The 21,057-nt window shown below is 39.8% G+C and overlaps 2 protein-coding genes across 6 annotated transcripts in view; one reads left to right on the forward strand and one right to left on the reverse strand.

Moving 5' to 3' along the window:
- The window catches only part of LOC137274029 (protein YIPF5-like), a 138,863-nt gene that overhangs the window by 97,227 nt on the left and 20,579 nt on the right, over positions 1-21,057 (reverse strand). The window lies entirely within an intron of this gene.
- The window catches only part of LOC137274019 (leucine-rich repeat-containing protein 24-like), a 43,752-nt gene that overhangs the window by 17,521 nt on the left and 5,174 nt on the right, over positions 1-21,057 (forward strand). The window contains exon 1 of one of the 4 annotated variants that reach the window (XM_067806971.1): positions 14,341-14,955. The exons of 2 other annotated variants lie outside the window; for them this stretch is intronic. The gene's annotated coding sequence lies outside the window, so the exon portion shown is untranslated. Of the gene's footprint in view, positions 1-14,340; positions 14,956-18,414; positions 18,803-21,057 lie in introns of those variants that run through there. One more of the 4 variants, XM_067806972.1, reaches the window with a different exon arrangement.

Here is a 21,057-nt window from a genome sequence, read left to right on the forward strand (position 1 = left end):
GGAATAAGTGTTGGAGAGATCGACCTGGTCTGATTTGTCTTCTATCAAGCACACATTAATCTTCATTTGCCCTTCAACTCTCCCTGTATGGAGCTGATCAGTGGGTCACGAGGCTGTTAGTATAGGGCTGGTTTGATATATATAGGACATATGTTTGATCTGATCTCCTGTCTGTGTACTGTAGAAAACTCTTAAGTTAGCTTTATCTTGGTGAATCAATAAAAGTAGTTAAAGGTTTGTCGAGTTGACTTAAATATTCTCAAACTGACATGGTGAAATACTGAACATCAGAGTCTGTAATGGCGATGTGTTTTTTCCATGTATGATCTTAACATTTGTGATTCCTAATACTGAAGCTGCAATGTTTAGACTACCTGAATGAAAGTTTTCCACAATGTCATTTTGTCATTGGATTCAAATCTTTGAAGGGTATTTTGAAGTGGAGTTTAAAAAAAGCAAGATATGGATGTCAACTTCTTTACTGTGAATAACACATTGTTTCAGAGTATTAAAGCTTGCCCCTTCATCAGGTGTGAATTAACATGACGTTTCAGAACGTATGCATGCACTTTCATCAGGGATAAAGGAGCAAGCGTATGCTCGGAAGCAACGGTAAAGAATTCACAATAAAGAAGTTGACATCTATATACCTGCTTTTCTTCTTGGATTTACGGATGATAAGGAAAGTGGGAAGATCAGCTGCTTTATGTGAGAATGCAGGTATGTGACTTTTAAATCTGTCAGATCTGTAAGTAAGATAAGGTCCCAGAAACAAGTCTGTCAGCAACATGCTATATTATAAACATTAGTTTAACACGTCATACAGTCAAGATCTACCTGACAGAGCATGACATACTACTGTCTATGTGCCAGGTTGACAAAACCGACTCAGGTCTGCATCCTGCAGCACACGTTATGTTTGGCTACGCTCCAACAAGGGGTACCTACACTGTTAGATGTCATAGCTACTACTCAAGGAAGTCCAAGGTATTTACTGGAAAAAATCGTCTTTTTATTAGGATATTAACATCACTTAAAAAACAATTCCATCCAAAAATCCATTCAAGGAACAAAAGCAAGTCATGAAAGTAAAGAGGTAATCTTGATGATAAGATTTTGTCTTAATGTTGAAACATAGGCCACAGGATATAAATCCAAGAATAAAACACATTTAAGTACAGAGATTTTTTTTTTTATTTTATAATGAGTTTTCCTCAGAGGCAATAGAAATGCATCAAGGAAACTGAGAATCTCTACATCATAAACTGCAACTGGTAGTCTCTTGAGTTTTATGTTCAATTTGTGGATATAGACAAAGCTGCTTATTTGGAATGCAGATTGGGAGGGGATAGGATGTCGGTATTACTGTAAATCTGGACTCTACTTGATGGGGAAACATGAAACAAATGGCAAATTAATCTTCACTGCGATTCAGGTTTCTCATTTATCAGAAATTTTACCCAAATCTACTCCCGCCTACGAAAACAGTCTAGGATCTGCAGAAACATCTAGAGTCTATGATATCAGTCTGGAGCTAGGGTTACTGTTAATTTCACTAACTAGGCCTTGAAGTTTGTGTCTAACGTGGAGTGCTGGATAATGAGATGAAGACTAGGACCATGGATCTAGTGTTACTTGTCCTTAGGGTATGTAAAAAAACGATTCAGAAAGGTGGAACTGACGAAACTTACTTAAATTCTTTTCTGGTTCCTTATTAGTCAGCTGAATTATTCTAACTCTCAGAAGCACTCTTGCATTAAGATAATTCATCATCTCAAGCCCCTTAAAAGTACACAAGGCAGCCTAATGGTTTGTGTGTGTGTGTTGGGGTGGGGAGGGAGGGGATGTGTGGGCCTTGATAAGGGAGGAATAATGCTGGACATGGTGCATCTAACTCATGCACTGAAAACTGAAAACAATAACCTGTGTCAGTTTATAGCAGTAGTTCTTACACATGTTATAGTGTCAGTGAAGGATGAAATCTCCTCCTTTCTGTGCTCCACTTGGGTAGAGGCTGAAGGAAAAGAGTATGGGCAGGTTGGACGGCTTGTGGGTAAGAACAAAGGATGATGACAGCTGGGAAGGGTTGGTGGATAGGGAGTAGGTCATCAACATAGCACATGTAGAATGTATCCTGTAAATTGAATTTTGATTTGAACTGCATAACATATTTCCATTATCCACCAGGGCAAGGACATAGGGGGTAGAGGAAGGGATTGGGGGAGGTCATGCAGCCTGACAGGGGGCTTCCCACATCAAAGGCCAGAGGGCAAGTCCAGGATGAGATGGTCATCACATTAGCTAACACTGGGATAAACTTCATGCTGACCGCTGCTATATAATGTAAAGGCTTAAGCTACTAAACTGCATGTATGGGGGCTTTCTATACAAACCTTTGAATCTTTAATTTGAAGAAATACCTTTGTGTTGATACTTTCTTTGAAGGCAAGACTATAAGATTAGGGCCAATCTCCCTATTAGCATGGATAATCATTTCAAAGGTCAATTGTATATTTTCATAGATCTAATTACAGTCTTTTGTATCAACTGTCTGCCTGGGCAAGCTGTGATTTGTTTAGAGGAGAAATGAAAAAGCTAATGGCAAATCAATGAGCAACTTTCTCCATTTTCTTAAACTACTGATCTGTGTCATTTCCTTCACAGTCTGCTTCTTCAGCCATTTCTCCCAAGTCGAGTATTTTCCGTCTGGTAAGCTCAGTGAATAACTGCCAATACATTAACATCCCTGATAGAGTCTGTTGAATATGATGCAAAGTTAAGATTATACACAAACACTTGTAGAAAAAGTTCAACTCCAATGCTTATCACAATGAAAATATTATTACATCTAATTAAAAATAACATTAAATAAAAAGCAGGTAATGACCACTTTCACGACAGCGTTCAGCCACCAACTGATAGGTTAATACAGTGACTGAAGTACATGGATCTCGGTATTCCCATTGAAAGTCCCCCTAGGTCCCTGACAGTCATGACAGTTCCACTGAGTGATCAAGGAATGTCTGTTTGGACGACTGAAACGTGTGTCTCACAATGCATTAACACAGGTGTACGGCCAGGTGAGAGGGCTTTTCACGTGGTTAAACATCACATACCTGATTGTATTCCATGCTCCATTGTACACAAACACACTAACACACTTACAATGGCACACAGTCAATCAATCTCCAAATCACAAGTTGGGTGTAAATCTCAATTTACCTTCGACCTTTACACAGCATGGAACTTATTCTTGGGAACTCTATTTGCGACTGTCAGGAAATTGCTTCGGAATTGAATCTGTTTGGCTTCCTAACATGTTTGGAATTTGTCTTCAAATGTTTTCTACTTGATTTCCATGAAAAAAAGAATGACTACCCAAACTTAATGCTGTACTCTTCATTAATGTTAATATAATTCTACAGAAAATATAATTACCTCAATAGATTCATGATGCATGAATATTTTATTGCTATCAAAGTTCTGCTTTGAAGTTATGAATGTTCCAGCCTTGAATCAATAAACAGGAAGCCTTTTGTTGGCGTGACTTCCATTCAGACATAGTACCGACTCCATGAAACACGTGACTAATCTTTACCTAGCTATTTATCAATATCAAAAACCTATTTGTCCAATTACACCAACCCTTTCATTGCTGGTATCTGATCCATGCAGGGGAAAAATCTTGCATAACATCTAAATTGAAGTGTAATCAATCATGCTGAACAGTTTGGAATGTGTATAGCCAGTATGGAATTAGTGACTTGCAGATTGTATAGCAGTTACATAGAGTGAGCTGACTCTGTACGTAACACCATTCAGACCTTGGATAATCTCCCAATCTCTTTACACCTCACTAATGAGGTCACTGGCTCAGCTGGGGAAACAGTCTGGTGGGAGTTGACAGCTCATTTCAACCTTTATTTCTCCTCCTGTAAAAGTGTCGTGGCATTAATGAACCAGGTAAATCCATACTCAACACCCCCTATAACCAGACCCTGTCATCATGTTGGCTACCCATCCAATATGATGAGCTGAGCCTTTAACTCCTGTTTCCTCCTCAACCCACACCTGCAGATGGGTCATGTTACCATCATTTAAAACACAAATGGTTTCAACTTTCTTTAATTAATATCCTGTAACCACCAGCCACCTGTCTTCTAAGAAACGTGCCATAAATACTCTGACCTACATAAAAACACTGACCTACATTTCCACAATGATGAAACCTGTCTGATCCCTGAGCTTATCATCTGCTAAGAAGTATATTATCCTGATTAACTGGTTTCAGCTATGTATTCTACTGTGTACTAATACCACAGCCATAGAGTACTTTGCGTGTTTTAACTCTCCCTCTGCCCAGACATTTAGAGATTACCTGTACTATCTGAGGCCCAGAAAAGTGTCACAGACTCTAAATCTCTCCATCATAGATTAGATACACAAGCAGGACATCACTCATACAAAAGCAAGATGGATTACCTGACTCTAGGATAAAACACTTAAGCCCTATCTTTGACCTTGTATTAAAGGGCCAGGCATTCTAGAAGGTCTTGGAACAAAGATCCTGCCAGAAACTGTTCAATTTGATGGAGGCAGATATGTGTCAGCATGATACATTAACTATGAAATACAGAGGTAGCATGTCATGAAGCCCCTGAAACAAATACATTCAAGAAAGCCCATGCAAGTCTAGAATATGTGACAAGTCTAGATTTATACAGTTTCTGGAAATGAAGAAGTCTCCAGACTTCTATTATTATGTATATATATATATTTATTTAGGACTGTTTTTTCCATAAGATATGTTCATTTCAGAGGTTATTTGTTTGTCTAACATACAGGAAGAATCTTGCTTCATGTAATGACTTATATGATGTGTCCACTAGCAGAATATTAAGGTGTTTAAACATTTCTGTCATCTATGGCAAGCAATTACTCACATCTAGGTGAGATGAGAATCCTGCATGTTAATGTCAGTATGACATATGCAGGTAACACTGCTCTGCTTTAAATAATGTTTACACAGTCCTGCTGTGCTACCTTGTCAGGCTGGATTAACAAACCCATTTCAGATGAAAATTCATTCCCTCACAGCCAGACTTCTATAAACTGAAGCCACTATGAGTAGATAGTTCTGAATAATGTATGACTGTGATCTAAAGTAAACACTGGATAATTGACAAGTATTGACAGCTATGGTCGTCTGTAATTGGGAGCATAAATAATCTGAAATCACAACAGTAATGACAACAGGTAACAATACATCACGGTATATGTTATATACAGGCTGTATGGATGCAAATGCTCCTTGAATACCAATACAATCAACAATGGTCACCAAGTGACATTAAAATAGAACTTCAAACTTCACTACGTTCATAGCCGATCAGTAGCTTCAAGCAGCTATTCCGCAGGATGTATAGGAATCGATCTGTACACAGGCAGTGTAGAGGTAGCAGATATGTTATGGTGTGTGGAGGTCTAGGCAAGCAGTCGCTTCTTTACACACTGATACACAATACGTCCAGGCTTACTGCCCATGCCTACAGGACATCTCCCATACAAGCCATCAGTTGAGGAGAGACCATCAGTCCTCTGCCACCCGATAATAGCTCATAACAGAAGTTGGAACAGGGAGCAGTTATATTAACAAGCAAATCTGTACTTAAGTCCACTGTCCTGAGTGAAATGAAATGAGCTGTGTCATCAATATTTCCTGATGTTGGTAGCCCAGTGGTTATTCCAGGCAATGCAGGAGATCTGTGTTTGACTTTCTCCTCTGCTACTGGTATATATGGAACCAGAATTCAGCTCTTGTCACATTAATGTTTTATTGATAATGTGTAGGCAGATCTCCATCCAGAAAATTTGGATAGATGTTCTGATAACCTTATGCTTTGTTGACAGCATGTAATGATAGGCTGACTGGATGGTGCATGAGTAGGTTGGCAGGTGGGTTGTTGGGTAGGTGAATAAGTGGGTGGATGGGTGGGTGATATTACATATATGCCATATCACCACAGAATACCTGCCACCAGTCAACAGTACAAGATCTAAGGAGCCTTCAATGTTGCCCCAGGACAAACGACAGGTATAAAATGTTTATTGAGCAAATTGATCATATCAGTGGTGTATATCTATTTGTGAATCAAACATGGTTTGGGTCTTGAAAAGCCATAAACATGTTTCAAGTATTGACCAATGACTGGCTTACTCCCTGTCACCACGGTGATGTAGGGATGGAGTGCACTCATTAGGGCATGACAATACATGAGTGGCACAGAGTGTAAATGTATTATTTTGAAGTTTGCTTGTTACACTTGCGATGAAGGGCATTACTGGTTGTGCCATAAACAAATATGTGGATCGTCATAAGCTTAGTTACCTGTATAAAATACAACTTTAACAGTTGATTAGTGAGTATTCCACACAAATGTTTCCTAAATATTTCAGCAATCCAGTATCGCACATGATCCACACAAACGTCTGGAAACAAACCTTGCTGACCGCTACAGGCAAACACTTCAGTTATTTGGCTATCACATTTCATCACAAGCACTTTAGACTTAGCATCAAGGACTCATGATCACTCATACAGGCCAAGCACTATGGGCATATCCATACATACCCATAATTTGTCTGAGCTCCAACCATAGACACACCCACATAATTTGACTGCCTAGTTGCTGTTCCTGATTCCATGAGTAAATCAATCAGTCTTGGTAACTGATGTCACAAACAGTAGCTAGCACAATGTAAGGCAATGCTAGGTACAGTGCGTGTAGAACTGCACACATCAATATCTGGATGTGGATTACTGGATCGCTATCGTTAGCAACAGCTGACATAACGGCCTGGGGACAATGGATGGACATTACGGTTGATTACTGTATCCTTCATGTCATGATTTCATGGTAATTTCCACCAATCATGCTTTTGACTATAGGGACAAAAAATTTGATACTATTTAGTTCATGTTCTCACTTCTTGATATCTGCATAATACCACTTTAGAAACTCAGCAGTTTTCATTACAAGTCATTAATTCACAACTGTTAAATAGTGCATTAGGTATCTATGGCAACTGTGACATAGACACCACCCACGCTGGTGACACGAAGATATGTAGATTTGTGTATGCAAGATTTCTGTGTTGTGTGTGTGTTGTGAGTGTCTGTGTTGTGTGTGTGGTTTCTGTGTGGCTTGTGAGTAGTGTGCAGGAGAGAGAGATAGGGTTTGGGGGGACTGTGGGGAGGTCATATTCCGTAACATCATCATACAGCTGCCCCAGTAACGATGGCCAACAAGCAGCTTGGACTTCATCATCAATAATTTCTCATTGAAGATGTGGGGTTTTTTTTATTGAGAGTAAAGACCACAAGCACTAATTACTATTCATGACAGATTACTGTGATAAGTCACCTCTTATCCATGATCAATATTCAGTTTTCTAGAACCCACTCATGTTGTCTACTCATCCTCCTTTTGAACTAAAAAACATGTTTTCCTACTTTGTCTTAGCAAAGTCAAAGGAAGGAAGAATTCCATGTGTATTATAATGATCATTACTGACACCAGATCTCAGGACTTGATATTCTCAACCTCAGAAATGGCTTTGACAATAGGATTGGTGACCAAGTTGGATAGTAAGCAATAAGAAGGTGTCAAGTATGATAGCTAGCAATGCACTGGTGTCCAAGTTAGATAGCTAACAATGCATTGGTGACCACGTGGGATAGCTAGAAACACAGCAATGACTGAGTGGCAGCCCTAAATGATGCTGTATTTGAACACCCAGACTGTGAACACATTGGGAGAAGGATGGGCATTCCCCAGATCTATGTGGGTGGAATTACTGCTATGGCTATTTCACATATGACAGGTTCCTGGACCTCTGTCAACTATGCTGGAGGTACTCTTCAGCTTTCTAAGACAAACATTGCATACAAGAGTATTTGTGAATATTTGATGAGCTGCATCCACATGCATCACAAGAAGCCTGCTGTTTTTCCGGGCTGTAATCTGCTGTAAAACTGTAATCTAAAATTCATTTGAAGACAATGTGTGGATTCTGGTTCATCTTGATCAATGTATTACTTGTTTACAAACTGAAGGTAAAGCTATATAGGCTGAGAAAATCTCATCTGAGCAGAATTCTAAACTAGTTTTTAACCAAGCTGCTGGTCGATATTCTCTAATGGGTCTGTGCCCATAGTACTTTCCAGTGATTGTGACATAGGTGACCAAGATAATATCATCTCTTACCAGCATGTTAGAATTATCGCCTGGGATGGACATTTCAAGAACATGATTATCTCCCTTTGCCTACCCAGAAGTGAGACAGTGATTCTGTCTGAAGACATTACAGACATACTCTAATTGGTTAGAAGGCCTATAATCACTTTAGTATATACATATACATAGCTCAGGCCAAGAAAAGAGGTGAGACTGTAATGATGGCAAGCATTAGGCAGCAGACAGGTCATGTCTATGGAACAGGAATAGGATCAGGAAATACAGGCATGTGTTACGGACATTGGGTTGGTGCTGCCTCAGTCATTAGGTTTGTTGGATAGAAGGTGAGACAGGTCCCCTATAAAGCTGCTTTGGTAGAGGAACAGGAAGTATCTGTAGCTCTTAACATCAGATCATGTAAGCTGACTAGACTTGCACAAGTTTAGAAAGAAACAGTAGTTTACTAAATAATGATTCCTTGATCACATAAAGAATCAGATGAAGATTTCCCTCTAAATACTGATATCTTCAGATGTACTTTTGATGACCTATTTGTTAAAGGATAGAATGACTTTACATTTATGGATGTCTCAGTCAGCCCAACTTTAGAGCATGGCTGGTTGTAAACCTGATTTGGTGCTGTGTTAGTCAAGGTTGTGAGGAGAGAGACAAGGAGTGAGTTGGGGACTGTAGGTTGTCAGATGGGAACATGCTACTAAAATAGGCTGTCACATACTAATGGGCTACAAAAAAGCTCACATGTAAGCAGGTCTGGTTATACTGCAGCCATGCTGGGATCACATGACAAAAGACACACATTCGTCACATTGGCTTTACATTTGGTTGGAGACTATGGCTGCATGGGTCAGTGATTAGTAATCAAATCCTACAAAGAAGTGTGGAGCAGATGTTATTCTCCAACAAAATTGTGTTTACAACTTAGTATGTACAACCAAGGGGATCAGTGCAATCAAAGGCTGAAGAACTGAAGGGTGGGAATAGCTTTCATCACCAGGGTCGAGCTGTGTGTCATCACACATGAAGTTGCCTAGCTCAGCTGTATAGCTCTGAAGTGTCAGATGTAGACACCATTTTGTCTGGAGCACTTCTTGATTAAGATAAAATCTCTTCCACTCACAGACACAGCTCTATAAATAGTTATTGGTCCACCAGGTGAAACTCCTGTTTGAAGCCTGGACATATATTTATCCTTGTGGCAGGCACCTGATTGACTTCAGAAGTTGCCAGAGACAGTCAATCTCAATAAACTTCCAAATGTCCACCAGGAAGAGCATTTCAGTCCCCCTCAAAAACACAACAGACTGCATGATGGGTGAACAGATGGCCTGTTGTATACTGCTCCAGACAATCAGGTTTGCCACACACATTCCACCTCTGCTGCCATCCTTCTCATCATAAACTGTCTTGTCTGCTCAGTTCACTCAATCAGCTGAAGTCTGTCTGCTCAAGACTGTTTGTTGAAGCCTGTCTGTTCAAGTCCATTTGTTCAAGCCTGTCCCTGAGTTGTCAAATTTGTAGATCTTCTCAATACAGTTAACTTTCTTCCTCTAAGTATGAAAAATTGTTGCGAATGAAATCCTCCCTATGCTACTGTCCCTTGTGAGACCCTAGCATCTGGAAATACACCGCCTAAGTACACATTTACACTAAATACAGCTTTACTTCCTATCTTCAATAATAAACTACCCTCCTGCCTTAATTCCAGGCACTGATATCCCCATGGCAACTTCCAGGAACAATCAGATGGACATGGCTTCCATCTCTGCCTGTATCCTACAGCACAAGAGTAGCTACAGCCCGACCTGGAACCCTGACTTAAATTTTGAAGCTCTCTTAGTGTTAAGATAGTGCCATACATAACATTAACTTGTGACTATCTCTAAGAGAGCTTCAAAATTCTAGGCCTTGTCTCCCATAGGAGCTGCAAATCTTGTCCTGGCCTAGGGTTTCCGCCAGTTGCTAACATGTTCATTAACTAGTTTTATGCATCCTAGATGTCCTCCACCTTTGAGCATTTAGGCTCAGGTTTCATGTCAGTGAATCATCAGGATGAGTCTACCCTGTAGTCTAGCTAATTGCTGCTGATCAGATACACTGTAATGAGCTCACTGATATTCAGACTGACATGAAGATTTATGAGTGTTCAGTCATGCAGAATGTAAAATATGCATGCTATCAATGAAAAATCAGAGGCATTCAACAGTTTGGGTGAGTCCACTTGTACATCATGAATTAATGCCATCCTTGCATGAATGAGTTTCACACTATGACCAAGGATATCACAGTTATCAAGTAATACCCTGACAGTTAAGGAGTAAGAAGACAGGAACAGACAGACAGCTATTTGTTCAGTGATGGGGCCTCCCTACTAGACAATTGAGTGAGTATGGCTTTATGCCATTTCTGATATTATTCAAGTGACTACAGGAACCACCAAAAGTTATCTTCACACATTATATCCATTTAGGGCATAGAACTCAGACCTTTGACTTCATTCTCTAGGCTACCCAACCATCTTTTCACATAGAGAACCATTCTGTTTTGTTACAACATTCAACCCACTCGACCAAGTTCCACAAAGTGATCTTGGAGGAATGCATTATAAGTCCTAATCTTGACTAAATACAATAATTCTGCTTTGTCTGGACCAGGGAATGGCTCCCAGTTGAGGGTTCTCTTCAGAGATGGATTATGTGCCTACATGAAAGAGGCCAACCAATCACCATTATGGTTTTTATGCACATGATGCTCAAGATCTACCTACAGCAGATGAATATGAATGCAGATGAACATACGTAACTGATTTTGTAGCTGATGAATTCTGTTATTTGACCTTGCTCACATGACAGCAGTATTATGTTGTGTGGACAAACCCAAGATAGACATGCACAGGTGTGGTGGCCATAGTCAAATCTGAATCTAAGATCAGTACACCAGTGTGGCACAAGCCAGGCATTACTTGCAACACAGTAATCAGCTATAACTGGAGACATCAAATCTCATTGCTGTATCCAGAAGCCTTTCCTCAATCAAATGACTTTTGTGGCTTGTCATTCTGAACCAATGACATGCATGGCCTTGATGACCAGATGAATCACTATCTCTGATCAGATAGATTTGGCGGATCTCGCTGAGTGAATATCCTGAAAGAGCAAGAATCCCCACATCGGAATCCTCACATCTGTAGCAATCAGGATATGGAACCTGACAGGCAAATGCATCAGGCCATTATCCACATTGACCAGAAGCCTCCTGACAGCCAGGTTTGTCACAGGGAGCTGCAGGATGATTTGAAAATTGCAACATTGTGTCCAAGATGCATCCATTTACTGATGCAAGTCATTACTGGACTTGAGGGTCTGTTTGGCGACTGTTTATATGCGTGTTGAGCGATACATCCATCTTTGATGAGCAAACTCCAATAGAGAACACTTTGAGACTGTAGGATATGTAAGGAGGTTGCATTCGCTAACAGTTAGTTCCAGATATTAGTTAGTTACCTTATTCAAAAATATACATCTACACAACAAATAATATAATGCAGATGGGGGTTAGAACAATGTCTAATTCAGGATCCCTACAACTGAGATAAAGTAGACCTCCCAAATTATTGTAAACTTCTGTAACATTTATTTTGCAATCCATTCTCCAAGGTCTGAGAGTCTAGGTGGTTCTACTGGGCTCAATGACAATGTTAAATCTGATGTACAAAGTCGGTCATAACTATGGTTCTATGGTTTAACTATGATTATGGTTGGGAACAATGATCATTTCATTCTCCTTGAGATCAGCATCCTTTCACTCTCCCAATCTGAGAAACTCCTCCCTAAGGGTCGTTACAAGGTCCTCCCTATCCCAGGCCATAATGGGCTCAAAGCGGCCTTCTGTATTCAACCAGTCACGGTTGTGAATAGAGTTATAGGGCTACAATCAGAAGTCATGTCTTTTTAATGTCATTACTATCAGAAGGAATCATAAGGCATTATCTGAAAAGGAAACTTTAATGTTTAAAAAGAGCAGTTTCATTCACGGTTGTGCCTTTCACTTGATAATTATAGCTGGATGAATGACAAGTGTTGATTATCTGGCCATTATCTGTTATATTATCACTGATATCCTTCAAGGAATAGTGTTTCATCAGTTTAAAAAATACATTAACCCTCTCAAGTTCAAGGTCAAAAAGGAGCAGATGAGACATTTAATAAAACGACTTTGCGGAAAAATCATTTTTAAATGTGTTGTGGCTGTGGATGAAAGGTCAGAAAAATGATTGATTCAGATGAAAATATCTCCACAAGTTCTAGCTGTCAGTTAGAACCAAGGGCTTTGTGATACGGTCCAGAAAATAGAAAATAATTCCAAACCACATGACCATCTGTCACCAAAGCCTGACTATATATACATCCGAGGCTGAAGCCAGGATGTCCTGATTCTCAAACACATGTAAGAACCATCAATAATGGAATTTTAAAAAAAGGTGTCATATACCACAACAACTTTAGAAATACAAAATTTTAGTCAGGAATATGAATTCATGATTTTTCATCATCTTCTTTTATGAGTAAGAATATTTTGTGTTGCATAGTTTAGACTTTCATTGTTTGCATGCAATGCATATAAACATCCGCTGTATTCTGAATAGCCATAAATTAATTTCTGCATGAATACCATCTATGGTGAAGATATGTTTTGATTTTTTTATCAAATTCAACCATGAAATTCTTTTTTGAATTTCCTCCCAAAGTTAGAATATTCTAGTATGTATAAACAAGGGTACTGATCAATATACATACCAAGGTGATTGAAGGAGACCGCGGGTGGGGGGATTGGGCAAGTATGCCTGAGGGAAGATTCTGTCATGTAAACAGCAGGGGAAGACTGAGACAATAATCAACATGTCCCAGCTGGTTGCCCTGCCCCCAGGGGAAATATCTATACAGATCAACAGTGATCACATGGTAATAAAAGTCATCATTTATCAAGTGAACAGGCAAACTGTCTGAGGTCTGAGCATATCCTCAAAAGTACATTATTTCATCAGTAGTATTTAATACTTTTTAATTGATTTCTCTCAAAAAAAGTAAACCAACCACTTTTCCCAGCTAAGATATGATCATGATGATGACACACTTGGTATCAGGCTTCTAATTATTATTGTATGTACATATGACTTTTAGGACAAGTATGTTCTGTAAGTATCCAATACATCTACAAAGGAGTACAATATGTATGTTATACCCCAAGGTGCGGTCTGATAAACACTCATATCTTTTGATCAGAGATACTGTTCAGATAGCCAAAGGTCACCTCCATACAGGGGCATATCAACCATAATACCATGTCATCTAGAAACCTATTAACATTTTTTTGTGGGAGTAATTCCATACATCTTGTCTATTTCTGGAACTTCTGCTTTACACTTATCCACTGAATCTGACCTCTGTACTCAACACTGTCAACATAGAGATACACAGAAACCCTGGACAGTTTCCAGCTATTCATCCATGAACATATGCACTGATATGACTGGCTGACTCAGGCTTCTTACATTTCCCTTCAACACCTCAGTGTAAACTCCAGTGTTACTCTTTGGTCACACTTCCTCTGAGAAATATACTTCCCCTGTGTACTGAGCCAGTGATAAGGAAGTTGTAAAAGCAGCCTGACACAGACCCATGAACCAGGGATGGTTGTCACATGGGGTTGGGGGAATGCCTCTCATCAGGGTGCCATGTGCAGTGAGGTGCATCTGTGCAGGGTGTCTGCTCACTACACCAAGTAGCCGCAAGACCATGCAGCTTGAGTGATCCATCACACAACTGTCATTTACAACTATGTCTTGAGTTCCTCTCAAAATTACAATTTTCTCAACCCAGCTTCACCGCCACGTCAAACAATCACAGCTCACAGCATTTACTGTATACCTATCACCCCATTCACAAGTGCATTTTCATCCAGACCCTTGACAGACACTCCTCCTGACTCCCTCCTCCTGTTTCCTCAGGGGAGATGCCACAACATGGGGGAGTTGACTGCCTCAGGCCATATGATGTGCACACTGACAGGCAAGCTTCACCCTTGTAGTGTACACAGTGCATGTGGTGTCAGCTACACAGCTCCCTAGGCTTCTGTGTCTTGTGGTAGATGCTGGAATAAGGCAAAGTGGAGGAGGACACTCTGCTTTCCTGCACATGGTAATGGGTGGAATGCCGTTACACAGTATAACATGGCTTTAAACCCTGTGGTCTGAGCAAAGTGGAAAACAACTTCATACAGCATGGATATTGGATACAGTTCCCTTGGGAGGAGTGCAACATTTTCAACATACTGTCTAAGCTCCCTGTAAACTACAGTGTGAACTACATGTTGTGATAGTTTGTTCACCAACTCTGTGCTGCAGGATAGAGACTCCCTGCTTAGAGGCTTGGCTCTGGGACACCACACTGTGGGAATAACATGCCACGTGCTGTCAAGGACTGAAGGCCTACTGTGAAGGAAACAGGACAAAGTGAGGTGATATACCTGCCACAGTGTGTAACATTAAACGACAAGGGAGATAATACCTTGACAGGATATAAGTGTTTTATCCACAGCTTTTGTCAGTCCTTGACATGTTACTGTGGTGAATATCCGATATGGAACTGAAAGTAGTACTATTCACCTAGAGGAGCCTGGATAGAATCAATTTACACAGAAGGTGAGAAAAATATCATGAACTTTGTGTATATAATCTACACTGTAGTCTAAATATAACCATGATTTGCAGTAGGACCACACCTTCCATCATGCCTGACTTGAATACATGCTTTCCTGTCATGTGACCAAAACGAATTATATAGATATATAACCTCTCGCACTGCTATATATTTTATATGTCATGGTTTGAATGCTGTATTGACAAACCAGCTCAGTAAGAATCATGATACATGCACCATAACTCGCTGATCTGTCAAATCCTGCCCAAGGCACAGTATGCATATGAGACACAATGTGAGGACAGGGTCAAGCAGGACATAATCCCATACTGGAGGTAGAAATCTAGTCTGTCATACAGACCCTGAAGCAAACACTTCAAAGCCCACAGAAGTCTAAAAAATGCGGCAAAAAGAAAGTCTCAGGGCACCTTTTCATTACATTACTGTTTTATTTACTGTGAACTTTTTTCTGTCAAATAGGTTCATTTCATTTCACTAGTTGTTAGTCTTGTAGAATGCTTGATTGCTTAGACATGTACTATTTCAAATTCTCCCTGTCTGGTCGTTATATGTTATATTTCCATGATGGACATAAGGGTCAATATGGAGCTTACTGCAGTCCATCAGTATCTGCCAGCACTTCAGCAGAGATGATTGCACACACGGTATGTTGATGTGTCACTGGGACTGATAGGATGGGCAATCCAGACTCTCACTGATCCTTATGTGACAAAAAAGAATGATAATGGTATCTAAATGTATTGCCATAACGACCACCATCCCTGTATCCTGGTTCAAGTGACAGTTACAGGCAGATACATCACCTTTCAGCACGGAATAATGGCATATCACACACTTCCTTTTATCTTCAATTACCGATATTACTCATTGGTGTATGTGTGGTCAACTGAAGAGAGGGACTGAAGTACAAATAATGGCAGCAACAGGTTTGACTTTAACATCCGACTTCCATTAAAAACTTATTTGTTTGAGACATTGTGTGAAGCCCGAAAGGAATGCTAATCCAGGCAAGTAAACTAATTGAGAAATGTCACATGGCTGTAAGCATGGCCCGTATTGAGCAGTGCCTGAGGATGTTGGCTAACACAGATCTCTAGTTGGTTATTGGCAGATGAACTTGTCTGCCTCCCCTCCTTGCCAGTCCACACTGAAACGTCTCATCCATGCATATTTGTGTAATCAGACACCCCATGCGTTTGCTGAGCACAGGTTACACTGAGTTGTGCACCAGGTCACCTGTCCGAGATGGCTCCCGTTCAAATACACCTGTAACGACCTCAGGTGTACCTGTCTGTTCGCTTGCTATAGCGGCTGATCCCCTCTGCCGATCACATACTATCACATTACTGGGTAAGCACACACGCAGATTCTATAAACTGAAGCTATTGCCTTACGGGATTATTTCATGGTGTAAACATTTATGCTGCTTTCATTTCAATAGATGTTTTTAAGTTAAATGTTTGTCTTCTTGGCAACCTTTCTTGGCCAATTGATATAATGGCTACTTGGATCCATCTGACAGGGTAATACCAAACCGAGAGACTTTGCTTCTGAAAAAGCTATTCTTAATTGCTGGTAGTTATACACTATCAGGAAGTTGGACTTCCTTTACCTGCTTCAACATATTTCCATGTATGTGGCTTGGGTTGAAATAATTCGTTGGCCATTAGAAATATGTAACATATGTCATATTTGATCAATTTCTAAATGGCATTGTTTATTCACATTAGAGATACATTTTGTTGGTCATGTTTGACATGAGATAAGATAAGAGTTCCTGTCTGATTTTTGTTCACCAGACTTGTGGAAGAGTTGATGACAAGTCAGCATTTGTCTAGGTACCCTCTTCAACCTACCCTCAGGTGTTGTGGGGTTGTATGCGTTGCTCTAGGTTTTGTCTGCGGGTAATAGGGGCGAGTTAGTAGCTTTTATAGAACTTTCACAAATGTTCCACACAAGGGATACCACGGACATGGCTTCAAGGGGTGGTGGGGTAGCTAAGTGGTAGCATTCACTTGTTATGCCAAAGATGTGGGATCAATTCCCCAGGTGGGTACAATGTCGAAGTGCATTTCTGGTGTTACCTGTCGTGATATTGCTGGAAAATTGCTAAAGGCAGCGTAAAACTAAACTCACTCATTCAGATTCAGTGTGTTTTTTACCAACATGACAATACATCTTATAATAGTGAAACTGTGTGTTGTGTTATTATGCAATATCCACAGATTCATATCACGTGACCTGAGGCTTATCATCATTGTGTGACTGCACAGCAGTCTAAGTCCAACTGATCTGATAGCTATAGCAATTACCTGCTGTTCAACGTCTAGATGCTATCTGTCACATGTTATATAACACCTCGTTCAGGAGGTCACCTTGAACTCTGACAGTGTCACAGTAAGCCACCAGCAGTGATCTATGAATGTCATACCTCAATTTTTCAAGCTTTGACTGAAGTAAATCATCATGTCTTGTCATGTTTTTTAGGAAGTGATATACATACTCATGGAAACCAAAGAAGGAATACTTGAAACTGTTTCTTCATTTACTTCCAGCATTTCACAGTGTAATACATTGGTTGTGAAGAAACCTGAAGAAGAATAAAGGAACACTTGTACCTTGTGTTTCATGTGTGTCTATGGGCATATTTGTAACTGAAACCTTCCTATTTCAAATCTAATTAACTATTTACTTGTGTGCTCCAAAGCGAGCATTGAAGTATGAGATTGAAAATACAATGTGCTGCTGTAATGGACATTTGCTGTTTGGGGAAAATCAAAGTGACCTTGAGCATTTTTTATATATATTTTTTAAAGTATTATTATCATATACCTATGCAACTAGTGCTGGCTCATGGCACTGGCATTTCGTAACTGTATATCAGCAAACTGGATATCAGTGTTATACAAATGTTAGAATAATGCTAATAAAAATAGATTGTACTTCTCAGCAACTTCTACCCCTGCCTAATGTATTCTAAGTACTAGTATTACTTAACTAGTGAGTCAACTGTGTGACTGAAAGTCATCACATATTCATGTAGAAATTCACAAGCTTGCTATGCATTGTAATAACCTCACCATAGATTATTGCCTGCACAGCTGATCATATGCTTGTGCATCGTTTGCATCCCTGTGATCATGTGTAGCATTTGCAGCATCAGCAACACCATCAACAGCTGCTACATTAACACCTACAACTCAAATTAGCCTGAGCCTTGATATCTGTCGACAATGTTAATCTAATGATATTATTCTGAGCACTACCTACTTTCTTGACAGCTTCTACACGTACACACATTAATGATTTTATAGTGTGCCCTATCTTTGTGCCATGCTGTACCACATGCCTTCCGTATGGAAATATAAGATGTTGAGTTAACCTGATCAGCATGTTATCTGCCCACCAGATAAGATGGCATATGACGTCACATGTCCCATATCAACAGGTGGCAATACCACTAAGAACCTAATTCCCCGAGGAATACAGTACATCCTGTTTAACACAAAATTCTACACGCCTTGTTGGAAGATTGCAGTATGGATCCCTAGTAGAGACTGCATGTTATTCAACACTTGGTGTAATATAGGATATGAATCACTGTGACACAGCCATAAGGAGAACATATCCAGCCAACACAAAGATATCCAGTGTAGAAAGTTTCAGTCATGAACACAGGTCATTTAGACAGCATTATCACTGAGTCATATGAACAAGGCTGGTGTGTACCGCAGCTGGGATTGGCTGTTTACAATGTCAAAATGTTATATTCAGGTCTTCTAAGGGCTACTCAACTCTGTTATAATGATCTACTCTTCAACTCTCTGGGTAAGCAAAGCTCACCAAACCTTTCATGACTTGGTAATTTTAAAGTTAATTCATTTGAATTTCTCTGTTCTTTTGACAAAAAACCTTCATTTTTTATGTGTGTATTGTGAACTCCCATAATACACTTCACTCTCATTAGCAACCTTTACATCAACTGAACATCAATATTTCATTAGCTTAATTAAAATCCCAGATCAAAATTATTGATCAGTAATTTCACTGATTTGTGAACAAAGATTCACAGCCCTGCAATCACAAGCCATTAACATGGAAACAAGGTTACAAGATTTCAAGACAATAGATTGTGTCACTGTTGTTCCCATTGATGTGGCAGTTATTCCCAGGTAGCATAGTCCTGCAGGTGTTCGTTTGCATGCTTCTCAGTCCATGCCGGGAATTAACAAGCTTGCCACTCATAATCTGGCCACAGTAATCAACCATTATTCTCACAAGGTGATGTTTCAGTGTGAAACACTGGTTTAAGTTTGCTCATACCTGAGTACAAAGGATTAGCTGACCGCTGGGCAACAAGGCTTCAGCCAGTAGGCCACTGAAGTATGACAAAACTTCATGTGACACATTATCAGAATCTACTTCTGTAAATGCAATGCAGGTAAGAACCTATGAATTGCGGTTGTAGTTGTGCAGACATGAAAATGGCATTGAGCACAAAAATGCACTGAAAATATAGCCTGGGTCCATTACTTGTAGATTTACATCAATCTCAAAACTGTTCAAAATGAAACCAAAATGCTGGAAATCTGCTGATCCACAAATCCACGGGAAGTTTTCACATCTGGCTGTAATTGTGCTTGTGATTGTGGTTGTACTTGAGGGTAGGTGGGCAATATTACTGTTATTCCACATTTTTGCTCATTCATATACCTATTCGACATATCACAACCTGGTCTGTCCATACTTGATGTATTCTGTGCTGGTTGATAGAAATCTTTATTCTACTTGGGAATAAATGAATATTTTCCACCTTCCTATTCATACTTTTTCAATGCAAAGGGATCAGAGCATTTTTGGTTCAATGAATAATGTGCATACAGACCATGGTGTTATTCGTCTGATTCCATCTCAATCCTGTAACCATCTACTGCCATCACCTTGGTAATCTTGATCATTGATTTCATACTAGATTAACAAGTCAGTCGAAGCTAGTTCAGTGAGCATTGATTATCGCTTGCTTTGACTTTTTGTCGGATTATAATGGAACAATAAAAACCCTTGAACATCCCTTCCTTCCCATTAGCGTCCATCTCCTGTAATTACGGAGAATCTTTCCGCACAAAATATTAAGCCCTCTACCATTTAACCTCTAATGTCATATTGACCAAACGTCGACAAATCCATTAGAATGAACTATTGAGATACACTGACTTCTATTTGAGGTTGAATGTTCGTTCTATGATCAGTGAAGCAGAACCACATCTGGAGTATGACATTTAGCATATGTCGATTTCTTCCTCAATTAGTCCTTGTTCTGACACACTCGATTAAACCCCATACAGCTGATCCGATGCACATCTAACTAATTCCTGCAAGATTTTTCATTGACTGATACCCCTGCCTCCTTTTCATCGAACTGCAATACCTTTTGCAAGTGCAACATGTCCCAGAGTCTTTACACAGTCTTGTAATTACTCTCATGCTCCATAAATGTTAGTAACCATTCATTGTAGAAGTCATTTTGGTGATAAATATGTACGTCGAATCAAAACAGGTTGTGAAAGACTTTGGAAGGTGAAATTGGAAACACTTGTTTTAGACACCATTAGTAATGCTGGATTCTGTCACTATGGAAACAAGGAAACTGTTACTGTCACCTTGTGAGACTTCTCCAAGACTCATTGGATCAAGATAATTGGGTCACACTGGGTCCCTTTTTGTAGTGACCAACAGATGTCCCAGTCACTACAGATCCCCAGTTGCTTGTCCTGGGCAGCATAATTGCTGCATTTAACCTGTACAAAGACTGGTCACATGACTGTCCATGTTCTCTGGTGGCCTACCCTCTGAATCTGGATGATAGTATTAGTGAAGCATTCTTCATAATTTATCATGAAGCTTGTGACAGTCTGTTTATGACAGTTTAAAGGCTATGAAGGTGTTACTATTGCATGTTTGATTTTCCCAAGTTACCTATTAGAGTGAGTTTAGTTTTTCAACCCGCTTTCAGCAATATTCATGGTAAGGGACACCAGGAATGGACTTTACACGTTGTGCCATGTGTGAACACTTAAACAACT

This window comes from Haliotis asinina, chromosome 2 (genome assembly GCF_037392515.1).
Source record: "Haliotis asinina isolate JCU_RB_2024 chromosome 2, JCU_Hal_asi_v2, whole genome shotgun sequence".
In the NCBI taxonomy this organism is placed as follows: Eukaryota; Metazoa; Mollusca; class Gastropoda; order Lepetellida; family Haliotidae; genus Haliotis; species Haliotis asinina.